Consider the following 19,800-nt stretch of genomic DNA (forward strand, 5'->3'; position numbering starts at 1 on the left):
TGATTCAGGTAATAGACACATGATAAGTACTTATAAATTATATATACAATTACATCGGGGGCTGAAGTGTTAGGATTAGGGTTAATGTTAGCGGTTGGGGCTTTCAGCAACTCTTTCCTTTTAACTCTTTTAATTAAACCTGAAACACGAGACTTACTTTCATCATTCTTCCCGTTATCCCACCTATTTAAAATGAAACACTATTTTGGAGAGCAAAATGCAAGACTCAAAGCTCTCTCACTCGCAACGATATCTCAGTGACCAAATGTAACTAAAGTCTATCACAACAATGTGAATGAGACCGTAGCTGATCGCCTGTGAGGGCTAAGCTGATTGATATACGATTGGTTGGGCCTTCATGCTTGAACTGACAGAATATACAACACTTATTGCTATACGCATTATATGTCAGAAAGATGATTAGAAACAGTCTTGTCTATCCTACATTGACATACACAACATGAATACTTTATGAATATAGCGTATAATCTTGCAGATGGGATGAAGCCAGATACAGATAATATAATATACGTCACAGAACATGTTCATTCGGTGTGATCTCATGTCAGTGTGCAACATGGCCAAAATAAAAACATGATTATTTCAACACTGATAGCAGGTAATACATTTGGGCGTAAAAGTATTCAAAAGTCAGTTTTTAGGCCGTTGCAATGGGCCAGAATGTGGACAATTAGAGTAAAGGTATGACCTGCCTACTTGCCAAGTGTGAACGATATCGGCCAAGTCAAAAACATCACAGAAGGATTAAATAGTCCTTCCCGGTGAAAAGTTTGAAAACAAATTTCGCAGTATTAAAAAGATATTAAAAAACAAATGCTAAATTTGTGTCCACACTCAAGCTGAGTAGAATGAGCTGTGTCTGAGGTTATTAATCATAGAAGTGTAGGATGAGATACATTGGGCGCAAAGGTAATCATAGTGTGCCAGGTTTTTTCCCGATTAATGACGATATGAGTTGCCTGCTAAGTATGAACAAAATCGGCGAAGCAAAAACAAAGTGGTGAAAAGTTACCAAATTTGACATACCAAATATTTCAAATTTCTCGGTAATGAAAAACGATATAAAAAAACAAACAAATAGTAACCTTGTACCCACACTTTGAGCAGAATGAGTTTTATTCTAGGTGTTTCATACTACATGATCATACACAAGGAGATACATTTCTATGGCAGCGGTGTGCCAAAACGTTTTTTTAAATTTACCTAAAACTAGAGTGAATGTGTGACCTTCCAGCCAAGTTAGAGCGAAATCGGCCAAGCCAAACAATCACTGAAAAATTAAAACGTGAAGACACTGGAATTCACACACACACAACAGTGATTTTAAGGGCAATCCAAGTGTAACGGATCACTAACAAAAGTGATTTTAAGGTTAAACCTAAGGGAGCGGATTCCTAAGAAAAGTAATTTTGACTGTTACCATGGAAACGGCGGACCAGTATTTTTTTCAGATTTTACCAACTTACTACAGTGAAGGTCTGACCTGCCTGCCAAGTTTGAGCAAAATCGACACAGCCAAAAAAAATAATAGAGAATTAACACGTGAAGACATAAAACAAAATTACATACTAACTGAGATGAAAGTGATTTGAGTGTATAGCCAGGTGCTTGCTCGATAACGTGCAGTAACATTTTTCATGTACAGAACTAAATAAAATTATGATGTTAGAATATTCCAGTATTTTATTTTTAATTAATATGTCATTGTTTATATCAGGGTAGTCTACAGCGAAATAAAGATAATGCTCTAATGACCTATAAACGCGTGAACACCCAGACATGCAAATTGCAACTAACTAAAGAAATCTCACAGGAATGGGTCAAAGGTGAATTTAGCGCCAATATATACTTTGTTCTTCATTGTTTAGTGCTCGGTACTATGTGTAAATGTATTCGTGCGTGATATCATGTCTAACGCAAATATATTGCGTGAATACATTGCTGTGAACACGCTGAAAGGTCCGGGGAAAACAACTTGAATAACAGGAATTTGTTCGCCACTTCGGCTCACAATTATTGGTGATTGGAACCATATTACATATTGCGATGAGTACATGGAGGGAGGGAAAGGGGAATTGCGTTACTATAATATTTTCTTTAATACAGATCTGATAATACACTTTTTAGTTAGCAAGCTTATCTCATGGATATTCCTTTTTCTTCTGCACTGTTACTGTCATGAAATGGGGATAGTTGAAAATATATTATCACATTGGCACAGCAAGGACAAAAGATTTTACGAGCTCATTTGCTTTTAACTCGAATTGGCGGACAAGTTCCTGTTATTCAAGTTGTTTTCTCCGGACCTTTCAAAACGATTCACATTTCATACAATTATCTTACAGCCTGTTGGATATAATTACTCAATATTTATGCCAGATATGTCCCGCAGCCTAACAACGTGTTCAAATCCAGAACCTACCTGATATGGCACTGTACATACATACATGTATTCACTCAATCTATTTGCGTTAGACATGACATCACACACGACTGCATTCACATAATAGTACCGAGCACTAAATAATGAAGAACGAAGTATATATTGGTGCTAAATTCACCTTTAACCCACTCCCATGAGATTTCTTTAGTTAGATGCAATTTGCATGTCTGGGTGTTCACGCGTTTATAGGTCATTGGAGCATTATTTTCATTCTGACTACCCTGATGTTAACAATGACATATTAATTAAAAATTGAATGCTGGAATATTCCTACAACATAATTTTATTTAGTTCTGTACATGTAAAATATTACTGCACGTAATCGAGCAAGAACCTGATAACTGGCGATCCGCTCCGCAATGATTGCCTTTAAAATCACCCTTGTCTGTGTTTGTTTGTGACTTTTTATGTCTTCACATGTTAATTTCCTGTGATTTTTTTTGGCTGGGCCTATTTTGCCCAAACTTGGCAGGCAGGTCACACCTTCACTGTAGTTTGTTGGTAAAAGCTGAAAAAATGCTGGCCCGCCGTTGCCATGGCAACAGTCAAAATGGCTTTTGTTATCGCTCCGGTAGGACTGACCTTAAAATCAATTTTGCTAGCTATCCGCTCCACTAGGATTGCTCTTAAAATCACTGTTGTGTGTGTGTGATTTCCAGTATTTTTTAATGCTTGGCTAATTTCGCTCAAACTTGGCAGGCAGGTTATACTTTCACTCTAGTTAGTAGGTAAACCGTTGTCATAGAAAAAGTCCAAAAAAATGATCTTTGATTTGCGTCGCGCAAAATGTGTCTCCTCCTAAAATGTAGGATGAAATACCGCTCAGTGTGTGCACAAATTTACTGTTTGTGTTTGTTTGTTTCTTTTGATATCGTTTTTTATTACCGAGAAATTTGATATCAAATTTGGATAACTTTTTTTGGCTTCGCCGATTTTATTCAAACTTATACCGCCATAATCAAACCGTCACTAATCGGGAAAATCCTGGCCCACAATGATTATCTTTGCACTAAATGTATCTCATCCTACATTTCTATGATTAATAATCACAGACATAGCTCATTCTACTCAGCTTTAGTGTCGATGCAAAGTACCGATTTATTTGTTTGATATCTTTTTTTCCCGCGAAATTTGTTTTCAAAGTTAGGATAACTTTACACCGAGAAAGACTAACACTTTTGTTATTTGTTTGTCTTGGCCAATTTCGCTCATACTTGGTAGGCAGGTTTTATACCTTTACTCAAATTGGGTGGTAAAATATTTGTATTATAAGTATTAAAACAATCATGTTTTTTTTTTATTTTGACTATGTTGCACACTGACAAGAGATCACACCATATGATCACGTTCTGTGATATCTATTATCTGTATCTGGCATCATCCCATCTGCAATATTTTATATATATTCATAATATATTCATGTTGTGTATGTCAATGTAGGATATATAAAACTGTTCCTAATCATCTTTCTGACATATAATGCGTATAGTACTAAGTGCTGTTTATGCTGTCAGTTCAAGCACGCAGGCCCAACCAATCTTATCTTTAGCAGCATTATGAATAGTGGAACATGCTAAAATAAACGATTCTAAAATATAGAAAACATGTACAAACATTCTCTCTTTTGAATGCTTAGCAAGATTTAGCAAGGCTGTACATAAATAATCAAAAAGAAACATGGTGAAAAAATGTAATGACGGGATCTCCATATTATGCACTATATTTAACTTTTTACAAAAAGATAATAGGTTTAAATTTGGAACTGTTACAGCCATTTTTATTATGAGCATTAGCAAACTTCTTACTGAGTGAATGGTTATGCAAATTAGCCATTATCTCCACTTGTGTTTTTCAGTTTACCATGTAAGTTCAAATCTAAATAGCTCACACAATTTTTGTTTATTTTGAGGGAAACTTTCACACAACGTCTATCAGTTGTTTATTAACAAAAGGACGTCTAGGCGTATATGTAATGTGTTTTGTTTTCATATTACAAAGTTATCAAGCAGGATGCGTGACGTATATTCAATCCCGGTCAGTATTTCACACTTCGAATGTCATTGTCCTAGAATGCAAAGCTTTAAAAAAAGCCCAGACGTCCTTTTGTTCGTAGAGACATTGTCAAAATAGTGTGAAAATCTCAAGACAAACTGACAAAAACTGTGGGAGCTAATTAATTTCCAATCTCTCTAACCAACCAGAAAACACGAACGGAGATAATGCCTGTTTTATGAAAGTGACGTTAATCGTCCACAAAAATGGCTATTGCATCACGACGACATGCCAAAATCCATCATACACCGACGCTTGCTGATGTTCAATTGTCAGATAAAAAATATTGAAAATACCAGGGAAACGGACGTAAAATCGTCCGCGGTGTAAAAACCTTGCATGAAAACTGTCGTGTTATTATTTCCACTTAGGAAGGGGCGCAATGGATTACGTAAAGCGGATGAGATATTCATACAGTTATATAAACATAGCGATCGCCATTGGGTGGGTTGAGTCTAAATTTACTTTTCCTCAAACCTTTAAAAATATACTCTGTATGACACAGTGAAATGGATCGTGCGAAGTTAGACGGCCAGGTTGAAATGGGCCGTAATATTTTGCTACACAACGGCTATTCGCAGTTTTTGTACTCAATCGCTCAAACGCCGGTGAGAAAAAGTCGAAATGTAAGACAACTATTGTAAATCGAAACAGGTTTTATTCAACTACGAGCAGAGGAGACGGGTCGATAACAATTAAAACGAACCCTGACCTCTAAAAATACTTCATTCATTGAGCGCCTTTGTACCAGAGGTCGCCGAGCATGTCCGTACACCGTACTTTGCGACATCGCTACAGATATATGCTAGCTGACAAGGGGGTTCCCGATTAAGGTAACTGAGATGGCATCGTAGAGTGCGTGATTTTTCCGCGGTGTTTAAAAACAGCATCTCGTTGCCGATGTTTTGGTAATTTCCGTGGTACTTTTTTAGTTTTAATTAACCGTGCATGTGTATTTTGCCACTGAAAAGTTAGTTATCGATGACAGCACAGCAATGGTGTTTATCCATTGCATCGCAATGCTATCAGCACGGTGATTGTTCAGCGAAACGAAAAGTGTATAATTAGTCAGTTTTATATTGTTTTCGGAGAAAAGAAATGCGTAAAAAAACAGTTAACAGTACACCAGTGGAAGATGCCAGGCCTAGAAGTTGTCGACATATTGCGTGATAAGGGTGAACAATTTTACTTATCATTCACAACTGTATGCTTTTTGTGTTCCGCTTGCATGCTGGAAGCGTCTACGTCTTGTCTGTGTTTTTTGGTAGTTTGCGAGACTAGTTTATAGCGCTTGAGGTATTAAAAATAAACAGGATCGCGGACACAGGATCGTTACACATCGCCGTACCGTAACTGAGTCCAGCAACTCATTTACACATATAACATCAACAGTGACTTGTAAATCAAAGAGCAACGTAAACAAAATTTCGGGATTTTTCGAGTTCCAGCATTGACAATGCTCCGAAATTTTAACACTATCTAGCCAAGACTGTCTGGGTAAGAAAAAGCAAAAAAAAATGTCACTCCTAGTGCCCACGAACCTGCATCTATACCTTAACTGCAATGGATGGCGGTTGATACTACTCTCAATTTGCGAAGGATTCTGATAAAAATAAAAGTTTGTCTCTCTCCACATAGCGATCAGTAATCTGATATAGTAATTTCTCTATCTGTTTTTTCAACAGATACAATGGCGCCCCATCCTTTACATTATATATTTTGAATAAGTTCTAACAGTCCTAATAAAAGGTTGTAAATTTGTAGTGACCATAGTTAGTGAATTGGACTAATAACAACACCTTTTCTTTTGAAATTCACTTAATATGATAAAAGTTGCCTTTACAACAGTGCCACAATTGTGTATGCTAAACATTTATGTACATAGAAACTACAAAGAGTTTTGAAACCTTTTGGGATTGTTCAACAATCAGAAAATGTCGTGTATTGATCACAGAATAAACAGCGTTATTCAATTATTTTCGTACCTTTATTAGGTCGCTCCCTTTCTTACTAACACGACCGTCCATGTTTACATTGATTATTGTTCCGTGTCTGTCATTTTTACAATGTTAAAAGTAATAAATAAATAAAAAAAGTAAATGAATGAATGAATGAATGAATGAACACAGGTAGGACAAATAAGCATTGTGTCGTGGTTGATTGACCTAGCTATATAGCTACTTGTAATATAAGCACGATGGCCATGAATATGTAAATGTCTAAATATAGGTTACACAACCTGCATCACCCATGCACAAACGATATAATACGAAAACTCATTTAACATTTATTTAGGAATGATAACATCTAATTGTCAAAACGATGTTTACCCATTCACGCTTAGCCACGATAAACATACTCTTGAATAGGTGTCAATATCAACCAAAAACCTAAATTAAACTCTAAGCTAGGCGTCAGGCAAGATTGAATTGAAAAAAAAAATTACCCCTAAATTAAAGATTTTATAGTATCTTGAAACTTTGCCATTAAATACACAGTAATAAAGCAGTCAAATTCATATTTTCAGCGCTTGGCAATCGGGCAATTGTTCTATTTTCGGCCAGAAATTGAGCAGAAAGGGGGTCGGTCGGTTCCTAGTCAGAAAATTTGCGATTTCTGTGAATGGATATAACTCTCTAACAAAACGACACATTTTGCAGCGATAAAGCCCGCTATGATTGGAACAAACGGGAAAGCAAAAACATGATGGCGTAAGGTTACAAATTGTAATTAGAACGTAAAAAGGTCATTGTAAAGGGTGAAAGTGGTCAGTTTCTTCAAATTCATGTGAACTTCTTAAACATTTTCAAATGAATAGTAGTCAAGAAATTATAATATACGTATAGAAGTTGTAAATTTCACACATGACTCTATTTAACTCACTTCATATTAAGGGATTATTTCTTCAAAGTGGGACAGAGAATTTTCACTGGAGCAGCGACTATACCACTAGAGCAGCAGCATAAATTAATACTTAATTGTAAGCGCTAAATATTGGTCAAACGAAAATTTATTTTCTATTTGTGCATGAAGAGAATTCCTAACATACACACATTTGATCATTACAACAGAATCCGTAAACATGTGATATAATAATAGTAATAATAAATTTATTGCATCCTTAGAAATATTTTCCATTGGGTAAGAGCAAGAAACTGATAGTAATAAAGTACAATAAATATAATACCAAAGAGAAATATCAGTTACTGTTATTAATGATTTCGTATTCACCAACTTGTCTTATTATTATGTTTTCTCTAGAACTCGTAATATATTTAAATATCTGGACATTGTTCTGGATTACTGGTATTATTAAATAAATGTTGTCTTTTAAATGTTCTTGATATTTTTTGCCAAAGCAAATAAATGTGTTTAACTAAATAATAAAGTGTCCCAATAATTCCATTCCCATAAATCGTGAAATGAGCCATCCCACCAAACAGTATCTAAAGCTTTATGGAAATCTACAAAGCATGTAGATATTTTACCATTTGGTTTAAGGTGTTTACTAGCTATTGTTTTTTGAGTAAGAATTAGATCAACAGTCTGACGACTTTTCCTAAACCCAGCCGGATTGTTATTTATAATATTATCCTTCTCTGAATAATTACATAACCTATTATTGACTAAATTACAGAACGCTTTGCATATACTGGAAACTGATACCTCCTGTAATTTGATACTTCCTCCTTATGATGTAGATATGATATTCTCACAGAAGTGGTGATTTCTTTGTTGTGCACAACTCATCATCAGTAGAGTTCTGAGACACTCCAGTCATGTCAAGACCTGTAATGTCAAAATAATTAACAGTGTAATACAACAGGTTCACGACATATCAATCACCAGAATATTAACATTTATTAGTTAGTCATTATTTAATTGATTTTTGTAATTCACATTATAGAGATGAAACCCAAAGCAATCTTTTTTTAACCCAGAACTAGTAATTTTTTCATATTTTAAGTGTACTAACAAAAAAGATGTTGTCTTTGCACAGCAAATGTGAAAATAACATTTCTGAAACAATGTAGTAATATATCTCAACACTATGCGCGAAAAATACAATTCAAACATGGACAAGTAATTGATAATTGTTTGAGTTAATGTAACCATAATTTAACCACATATTAAACACAAAGCAAGTTTGAACTTAGTTGATATCAGAACCGGTTAATATATCCAAGTTATATTTACCACAACAAATAAATTTTACAATGAAGTCACCACCACAACCACCACCACCAACAACAACAACATTGAGGACAGATATTATTCCTCATGTACCAAAATGTACATGTTCCAAATCTGTGTAGTAAAACACCCAAACATAGTACTGATAGAACTGCATGAATAATTCGTTTTGACCATTATAAGACCATTAAAACAATTAACACCAAACTTTCTATACAGTTACTCAAAATGATGAGATCAACTTACTGGTTGGCATAGAATCTCCCTGCAAGTTGATAGAAAAAAATTACATTTTGCCCAGGTAGTGATGCACCTTGCATGTTCGTTACTAAGGGAAGCCCTTGTAATTAATTTCCTGTCTGGTTAAGAACCAGGTAGATCTAGAATTAAATATACAGAATAAATCAAAACTACATGCCAAAACGTTTCTCATAAATTCTTTTGATTTTTGAAATATTGATTGGTTGTAAACAGTTATCATTATGTACATTGGGTTTTGTCACCAGTGCTATTTAATAATTCTTTTTTTTTTAAATTATTAATTTTCCTGAGAATGGAAGACCTTTTTGTCAAGACATGATTTTACCTAGGTGAAATTTGTTATGCTCAGTTTGGGACACCAAAATGACTTTCAATCTACTTCTTATAGTCAAATGTAAGTAGGTATATAAGGAATTCAAACATCATAGCTGCGTATTCGGAGTCCAATCACACGCATGCGCAGTATTGAATTCTGAACAATTATTTATTCAGAATGCAATCACACACAGTTGCAGTATTGAATTCTAAACAATTATGTATTGAGAGTGCAATCACACACCATTGCAGTATTGAATTCTCCACGTTTTATGTATTCAGAATGAAAATATACGCCGTTGTAGTATTGAATTCTAAGCAATTATTTATTCAGAGTGCAATCACACACCATTGCAGTATTGAATTCTAAGCAATTGTTTATTCAGAATGCAATCACACACCATTGCAGTATTGAATTATAAGCAATTATTCATTCAGAATGCAATCACACACCATTGCAGTATTGAATTCTAAGCAATTATTTATTCAGAGTGCAATCACACACCATTGCAATACTGAATTCTAAGCAATTATTTATTCAGAATGCAATCACACACCATTGCAGTATTGAATTCTAAGCAATTGTTTATTCAGAATGCAATCACACACCATTGCAGTATTGAATTCTAAGCAATTATTCATTCAGAATGCAATCACACACCATGCAGTATTGAATTCTAAGCAATTATTTATTCAGAATGCAATCACACATCATTGCAGTATTGAATTCTAACCAATTATTTATTCAGAATGCAATCACACACCATTGCAGTATTGAATTCTAATCAGTTATTTATTCAGAACGCAATCACACATCATTGCAGTATTGAATTCTAAGCAATTATTTATTCAGAATGCAATCACACACTATTGCAGTATTGAATTCTCAACAATTATATATTCAGAATGCAATCACACACAGTTGCAGGATTGAATTCCCAACAATTATGTGTTCAGAATGCAATCGCACGCTGTTGCTGTTTTGAATTTTTATCAATGATGTGCTTAGAATACAAACACACACCGTTGCAGTATTGAATTCTCAACGATTATGTATTCAGAGTGCAATTACACACCATTGCAGTATTGCATTCTCGGTAATTATGTATTCAGAGTGCAATCGCACACTGTTGCTGTTTTGAATTTCCATCAATGATGTGCTTAGAGTGCAATCACACACTTTTGTTGTATTGAATTCTCATCAATGATGTGGTTAGAGTGCAATCACACACCGTTTCAGTATTAACTTTTCAACAAATATGTATTTAAAGTGCAATCACACACCGTTGCAGTATTGACTTCTCAACAATTATGTATTCAGAGTGCAATCACACACTGTTGTTGTATTGAATTCTCATCAAGTATGTGTTTAGAGGGCAATCACTTGCCCTTGCAGTATTAACTTTTTATCAATTATGTATTCAAAGTGCAATCACACAATCACGTTGCAGGAATTATTTCTCGGTAATTGTGTATTCAGAGTACAATCACATACCATTGCAGTATTGAATTCTAAACAATTATGTATTCAGAGTGCAATTACACACCATTGCAGTATTGAATTCTAAACAATTATGTATTTAGAGTGCAATCACACACTGTTGCAGGTTGGAATTATTCACAATTATATATTCAGAGTGCAATCACACTTCGTTGCAGTATTGGATACCGAACAATTGTTTATTCAGAGTGCAATCACACACTGTTGAAGGTTGGAATTATTTACAATTATTATTTAGGGTGCAATTACAAACAGTTGCAGTATTACATTCTTTTTACTATTATATTCAGAGTGTAATCACGCATTGCAGTACTGAATTCTCATCAATTATGTCTTTTGAGTGCAATCACCCACCATTGCAGTATTGAATTCCGAACAATTATTTATTTATTCAGAGTGCAATCACACACTGTTGCAGTATTGCATTCTCAACAATTATGTATTCAGAGTGCAATTACACACCATTGCAGTATTGCATTCTCGACAATTATGTATTCAAAGTGGAATCACACACAGTTGCATTGTTGGCTTCTCAACAATTATGTATTCAAAGTGCAACCCCACACCATTGCAGTATTGCATTATCAACATTTATGTACTCAAAGTGTAATCACACACCGTTGCAGTATTGACTTCTCAACAATTATGTATTCAGAGTGCAATTACAAACCATTGCAGTATTGCATTCTCGACAATTATGTATTCAAAATGGAATGACACACCGTTGCATTATTGACTTCTCAACAATTATGTATTCAAAGTGCAATCCCACACCATTGCAGTATTGCATTCTCAACATTTATGTATGCAAAGTGCAATCACACACCGTTGCAGTATTGACTTCTCAACAATTATGTATTCAGGGTGCAATTACACACCTTTGCAGTATTGCATTCTCGACAATTATGTATTCAAAGTGGAGTCACACACTGTTGCAGTATTGCATTCTCAACATTTATGTATTCAAAGTGCAATCACACACTGTTGCAGTATTGACTTCTCAAGAATTATGTATTCAGAGTGCAATTAACACTGTTGCTGTTTTGAATTGTCAACAATTATGTATCCAGAGTGCAATCCCACACCGCTGCCTTATTAGATAGTCAACAATTATGTATTCAGAGTGCAATCCCACACCGCTGCAGTACTGAATTGTCAACAATTATGTATCCAGAGTGCAATCCCACACCGCTGCCTTATTAGATAGTCAACAATTATGTATTCAGAGTGCAATCCCACACCGCTGCATTACTGAATTGTCAACAATAATGTATTCAGAGTGCAATCCCACACCGCTGCAGTACTGAATTGTCAACAATTATGTATCCAGAGTGCAATCCCATACCGCTGCAGTACTGAATTGTCAACAATTATGTATTCAGAGTGCAATCCCACACCACTGCAGTACTGAATTGTCAACAATAATGTATTCAGAGTGCAATCCCACACTGCTGCAGTACTGAATTGTCAACAATTATGTATTCAGAGTGCAATCCCACACCGCTGCAGTACTGAATTGTCAACAATTATGTATCAAGAGTGCAATCCCACACCGCTGCAGTACTGAATTGTCAACAATTATGTATCCAGAGTGCAATCCCCCACCGCTGCATTATTGGATAGTCAACAATTATGTATTCAGAGTGCAATTACACACCTTTGCAGGATTGAATTCTCAACAATTATGTATTCAAAGTGGAATCACACACCGTTGCAGTATTGCATTCTCAACATTTATGTATTCAAAGTGCAATCACACACTGTTGCAGTATTGACTTCTCAAGAATTATGTATTCAGAGTGCAATTAACACTGTTGCTATTTTGAATTGTCAACAATTATGTATCCAGAGTGCAATCCCACACCGCTGCCTTATTAGATAGTCAACAATTATGTATTCAGAGTGCAATCCCACACCGCTGCAGTACTGAATTGTCAACAATAATGTATTCAGAGTGCAATCCCACACCTTTGCAGGATTGAATTCTCAACAATTATGTATTCAAAGTGGAATCACACACCGCTGCAGTACTGAATTGTCAACAATAATGTATTCAGAGTGCAATCCCACACCGCTGCAGTACTGAATTGTCAACAATTATGTATCCAGAGTGCAATCCCACACCGCTGCAGTACTGAATTGTCAACAAATATGTATCCAGAGTGCAATCCCACACCGCTGCAGTACTGAATTGTCAACAATTATGTATCCAGAGTGCAATCCCCCACCGCTGCATTATTGGATAGTCAACAACTATGTATTCAGAGTGCAATCCCACAGCATTGCAGTATTGAATTCTGAACAATCATGTATTCAGAGTGCAATTACACACCTTTGCAGGATTGAATTCTCAACAATAATGTATTTAGAGTGCAATCCCACACCGCTGCATTATTGGATAGTCAACAATTATGTATTCAGAGTGCAATTCCACACCGCTGAAGTATTGAATTGTCAACAATAATGTATTCAGAGTGCAATCCCACACCGCTGCAGTATTGAAGTCACAACAATTATATATTCAGAGTGAAATCGCACATCATTGCAGTACTCAATTCTCATCTAAGGTATTTTTTCACATAACATAAACCTTATCATCATTAAGGTAGCGAGAAGGGAAATTTTCACTTTTTTCTTGATTTTTCAAAAATTGATAAAACGGTTACTTTAGACCTTGATACATCACCCCAGGTTTACAAAAGATCGAAATTGCGAAATAACGTTGCTCAAATTAGTGTTTTAATACACTAGCAGAAAAGACTACAACTGCCGTTTCGTGGATATTTGCATAGTGTTTATCTTTGGAAGGAATTAAATGATAAAATCTTATCTGTATACTCTGTTGTTGACGATTCTGATATAACGGGTGATAAGCTTCCAGTTGCAAACAATGCGTGTTTATCTAACGTCCATTGTCAGCATTATTGTCAGTCGAGACTTCGTCGGAGAAACATGGTCATACAGTACTCATTTCGCCCAACCTTCCGCTTTTACATCGACCGCTTATCGCTTAATTTCCGACCACGCGGTCTTGTCCGACCGGGAACCGACCGCATTTTAATCGCGTTTTTTTTTCGCTCGCTCGCTCATTGAAAACATTGACCGCTCGCCCAAACACTGAAAACTGGCACATGGGTGGTCGAAATGGTGGTTTTGACAGTAAAGTGTGAAAATACAACTAGTATTAACTATTAACTATTATTACATTCTGAACGACACTTCAAATCTAATAGCTGTATTACACTTGTATCGTGAAAGCAACTGAACTGGGACCTCTTGTTACGTGTTTTGGGTGCTTGTTCTAGATGTAATATTTTTATTTTTATTTTAATGAGACAGTTACGTGAAAAAAGCCTAGGTAACTTCTTTTGACAGAGCAGAGAAGCGAGGAAATGTTAGTGATTAATTCCAAAAATAACGATATCGAATCCACATCGGTCCACGTCTGGTAAAATTTGACATTCAATTTTTAAAATTAAGTCACGATCATTGAATGAGCTCGGTCTATACCGTATTAGTACGTACCGCAAAAGTGTTCCCACAAAAAATATTGTTGACTAAAAACGGCCACATGCCCTGAAAAAATCGAACAGAGCTTGACATGTATGAATAATTTATTGGGCTTAAAAGAAAAACGTGTCAAATTTAGTTATAGCCATAACTATTTGGTGGCCAGTCGATGAACAATTCGAAACTCAGGATTCACACGGAAGTCCTTCAGGGCTGAAAATCATCGACGCTACTCTGGTTTACTTTATTTCACAACTTGCAGAGAAAACTGATTCGCGTGAGTTCTAATGTATCTTAGCCTAGTATTTTCTTTTTGAACTAAGGTCAAATTCCATCAGTTTTGTCAAAATATATGTTTTTCAGCGAATAATTTTGAAGCCTGTCACAGCACAAACAACTATGTGAATCGACGCCGGTGATTGGATTGTACGACGACCCTTCAATTAGCGTCAAATATGCTTTGTTACAACATCATTGATTGGCTGAGAGTCACCTGATCGGAGCACGAACTGGGTCACAGAACCATATTTGTCCGTATAACCACACCCACATTTTCAATCTTTTTTAGCGCGGAAGTTGCCAACAAATGTAAAAAAAACGTGAATTTCATGGATTCGAATACAATAAAGCAAGCGATTGATAAGGATGATTATTAATATTTTCCCCGATGCTCTTCGAATTTTTATTTTTTTTATTTCAAGGTAAGAAATGGCTAGTTGAAGTTGCATCGTCTTCAATGCGGTTGTTTCACCGCGAACAACTCTAGCTCTGTTTTGGGCATGGTTTAGTTTTGCGATGTAAAATAAAATATATATTAAAATAATAATACTTGATTAATTATTTGGGGTTTCAGCCCACAAAATACGGACATGATCTCCATGAATTACGGTCAATGTTTGTCTTCTCTCAGCTGATTGTCACGGTGTTGATCGACGCCCTTCCTAAACTCAGTATGGAGAAACCAATGGGGATCGACATTCCAAACAAACAATCGAAATTATCAACGAAAGACGAGATTTTTCTAGATATTTACAAACATACTGTCATGACAAACATATGTAAAATTAACAAATACACAAAGAGGTGTAATATTAGGTTTTATTTTAGGCTTAGAAATATTTTCTTTCACTCAGCCCATGCATGTAACTGCCATTTAGCTTTACGGTTCTTCGGCATCGGGGGAAAACAACAATAATTATACAAAACACATTGCGAAGACTCAACAATCAGGAAATAAACCCCAGACAACCATGTCGTACTTGTGTTGAAATACATTTTGTATTTCACGTCAGAATATTGTTTAAAATAAAATATTCAGTCCAAGCCAAATCGAGGTCAAAGGGTCAGGTTGCGTGCATATAATTATATATAGTTAAAACAAAAAAGTATTTGAACTTTTGTCAGCTGTTCAACATCTATAAAAACCAGAAAGACAATTATAAGACAATGTGAACCTCGGAAATTATTCTGTTAGTCCGAATTTTAAATGCGCGCGAGCGAGCAGGTGGGCGGTGATATTTCGGGGTTTGCGCGGTCGAAAATAAAGCGGAAATTGTCCGGTTGAATTCAACAAGCGGTCGCAAAAGCGAGAGAAAAAGGTGATTGGAAAGCGGAAGCGGGCGGGAGGTTGTGCGAAAGGAGTACTGTAACTTTGCACAACTTTCTTTTAAATCGTTTTATTTTCCAAGTCAATATTCTATTTTATTAATACATTTTTTTCTAACGCAATGGCGAAGAAAAGAAAGAAAGCGTTGACAGACGAGGCAAAGAAAAATCTGCCACTCAGTGTCGCACTCTGACACACCAATTCTTTTCAAACATCGGCCATTTTGTTTCACCATGAAAACCGTTTTATTAGATGTCTTATCTGAGACACTTGAAGGATTAGCTTGTTTGTAAACTGTCAGCGTGTACAGTGGGACAGTAATGTTTGTCAGAGGATTATCCCTCGTTGTTCGTTTGCATAACAATGGAAAACCCGAACGTTCCTGGAGTACGGACTCAAATGCCAGCAGTTTTCTTCATTTTTCACGCTCGAGCTTGAAATTATTCATTATCTGACACTCTTTATGAGTTCTATGATATCAGTGGTTAATATGTTTGGCCATTTTTAGTGTATATTTATAATAATGCAGCAAATCTACAGTGTTTTATTAACCAAAACTGTTTTTCGCGTTTTTCTCGAGTTGAAGTTTTGATCGAGAACGACTCATTGGGACCGCCGCCAAATCAAGTGGATTCGGACTAGGACATTGAAACTCGCAGTTATCGTTCAAAAGATAATGATGGTGCGAAATATGTCTGGGTTTTTAAAGAAAATGCTTTGTCACAGAATAATAGTCTGTTAAAGGTGCCAAGTATGAAATAATTTGGGGACAAAAAACAAACCTGCATAGAAATCGGAATAATAGGTCTTTTGATTATCGGAGACGCATTTCAATGGACTTGATTACGGACAATGCATAACTTAAATTTCACCAGGAAATTCCGCAGTGTGCTCTCGCAATCGCGTACTTAGTCATTTTTACAAGGTTCGCCATTTTTGATGTCACGTGATAATTATGTAAACAATGTCTGTCCAGTTTGTGCGAACTTGCACCTCTATACTTAGTCTTTTGATATATATAACCTAAATTACTGTTCTGAACGAGACAACAGACAGAGAATGTTTTATTTAAAAACGTCACAAAACCTTCTCGCTACCTTAAATCGTCAAAGTCATTGTTTACTTTGGTTGTCTCTTTAATATGTGACTCCCTAAGTTGTGAATATTTTGGGCAACCCATTATGAGATGAAATTCATCTCAAATTTTGCCCATATGTCTGAAGTCCTCCTGTGAACCGGTTTTGTATGCCTGCCCGACACCATTTTCAGGTTGTGGTTAGACAATCTGAATTTACTCATTTGTTCTCGTAATTCAATGTTTTTAATATTTTCCATATATGTTTCAACTTTGAATAATTTATTTAAATTTTTATATGTTCTTAGATTGTTTTTTCTCATTAATGTGTTTACTGTTACTAATGTCATTGTGATTTTTTTTTGTTCCAGGGAGTCTCAAAGAAATTTTCAAATTGATGTTTACCGTTTGTTATTTGTGAATTTGCTAGAGTATTATCATAATCGAAAATATCAGTAAGATTTTTGTTTTCTCAACTGGCTTTCTATTTCCCTAAATCATATACTATCAAAGGTAACTGATATGGACATCTTCTATAGTGGATTTGTATGAGTTTCATGGCCCCAGTTGTCATTGCCATATGTTAGTAGTATAGTACAGGCTGATCGGCCAGAGACAAGTATTGAAGATTTTCCGGGTTTTCGAGCATGGATGATTACATTTAATGACATATGCTGTCTTTACATTATCAAAGTATTTCAATTCTATAATTTGTATTATTTTGAGCAAGAGTAAGGTCCTGTACGGGACTTAGTTCTGTTCCATAGACGTTCATGTATTGACAAGAGTAGATCGTCAGGTCCCTGTGCGTGTATGTCTATTGTTCCAGCCGTTACGCCGCCCTACATTCTGGCCAGTGTTTATGGGTAGTATTGGTGTACAAGAAACACGATTCTTCTACTCACCTTTCTGTATGTCTCAGTATTTTTTGGACTCCATGGAATAAACACAATATGGAGAACTGGAAATGAAATAATCAATGTTTTGCTTGGAATGACGTCACTGTCGATATATCTCCGTGCAGAGTGATTCGTGGTAGTTCCGAACATGCGCAGTCAAGGGTCTCTTAAAGCTTTCATTTGTGCGAAGCACACGAGAACGTTAAGGAGTTTGGCATGTCTGTCTGCATATGTCCGTGTAATCAAAATCTTAAAAACTTCCCAGCTCAATTTATGAAATTTGCTATATATCGGTGCTGATAATCTAATGATCCTAACCGGATAAAAAAATAACCGTTTATTTTGATCGGAGAATTATTATTAATGTTGTTTTGAAGGTGTTGTCTATCACAACGACAAATAAAGAAGGCTGCTCATAAGTTAATGGCCAAGAATTCGTTTATTTTGCAATAATTTGTACTCCCGGCCTATAAAAGGACGTTGATTTAAAAAAGATTAAGGGTATCAGCAGGAAATGTTTGCACGACATGACACAGACAGTATATTTATATACATATGTATAAACAACTGCGTTTATCATACGGCAGGTATTGGCAGCAATGACTTTATAGAAATGACTTCATAAAGGGTGGACCTTTAGAAAATTTTAGGTGCGATGAACTGAAGAAAGCACATGACAAAAATTCTCCACGTCTATTTCATAGGGAAACAATATTGCACAAAGAGGAAATAAAAATATCCAGCGAATTCATTATTGTAAATATGGCCAGAGTGTTCAATGGCCCACCCCAAACAACATACGTACGATATGGTGCTTCCCTACGAATACTTTCGAATCTTTTTCACTGTGCACCTGAATCACAGCTGCGTGCATTAGACCCACTGACCCCAGTGTGATGTTTTGTTGTTTATGTCAAATACATCTTCTTCATACTTTCATAATATGAACACAGGACTATGCTTTCCTAAGAATGCATGTTGATGTTGGACATAGTACAATAAATACACAATCGAATTGAAATGAAAGACAACGATTAAGATCGCCACCAGTGTTAGAAGATTGGTAAACTTTCGTTTTTATATTTCATCCAGGATACTGCGGGTTCTCCTCACTGCTAATGATTAAAATATTGAAATTCTTGAGGTATCTTTGAAATTTGCGGGAAAATATAAATCAACAAGTTTGATTGTCCATCTTTGTTATCAACAAAGGATATCATTTACATGAAAGAGCGTGGGCATATAAGATATAAGAATATTACTTTACTATAAAATATACTATGAAAAATCGACTACCATCAGTGGGGTAACTGCAAATACAACTATTTGTAACTAATCAATAAAAGACTTCAATGAAGTTCACGAAGCGCACACAAAATTACATAATATGGCTCCCTGAAGTGAGAAAAATCACAATTTTTAATAGTATTCATTTGTTTAAAAATGATTAATACTTAATAAAACTTTATTATCACTCCCTATACTTGCGGGGAATTCAAAGAATATGTTTGCTAAAAATCATAACAAATTTAAAAAGGTAAAAATCACTAAAGACTCATTTTGTAGTTGGGACAAATAGAAGAGAATGTTGGCAGGATTTTTCACATTGAAAGACCTTCACATGACAGGGTTAGGGTTAGGTATTCATTTAAAAGATGAGGGAAATCCCAAACTTGAGGTGGATCTTCTTTTTTTCGGGCTGTGACGTATATATTGTATATATTAAGATGATGGTGTGGGGGCGGGGATGTGGCAGTTATGTGAAGTGTGAGGAGGGGTTAGGGTTGGGGTTTTATTTAAAAGATGAGAGATCATAAATTTGAGGTGGATCTCTTTTCTCGGGTAGTAACGTATAAATTGTATACTTTGTACTAGTGGCGTGAGGGGGGACGTGGCGGTAACGTAAAATGTGGAGAGGGGAGG

General features: G+C 35.6%; 1 long non-coding RNA gene across 1 annotated transcript; it reads right to left on the bottom strand.

The window, feature by feature from the left end:
* Positions 1 to 7,508: 7,508 nt before the first annotated feature.
* LOC146735680 (uncharacterized) lies at positions 7,509 to 18,008 on the bottom strand. Its single transcript, XR_014931180.1, has 3 exons — positions 17,884 to 18,008; positions 8,957 to 9,090; positions 7,509 to 8,305 (listed from the first exon to the last, which is right to left on the bottom strand). It is a non-coding gene; the product is annotated as an uncharacterized LOC146735680 (long non-coding RNA).
* Between the last annotated feature and the right edge of the window lie 1,792 nt (positions 18,009 to 19,800).

Source organism: Saccoglossus kowalevskii, chromosome 12 (assembly GCF_978046115.1).
Source record: "Saccoglossus kowalevskii chromosome 12, keSacKowa6.1, whole genome shotgun sequence".
In the NCBI taxonomy this organism is placed as follows: Eukaryota; Metazoa; Hemichordata; class Enteropneusta; family Harrimaniidae; genus Saccoglossus; species Saccoglossus kowalevskii.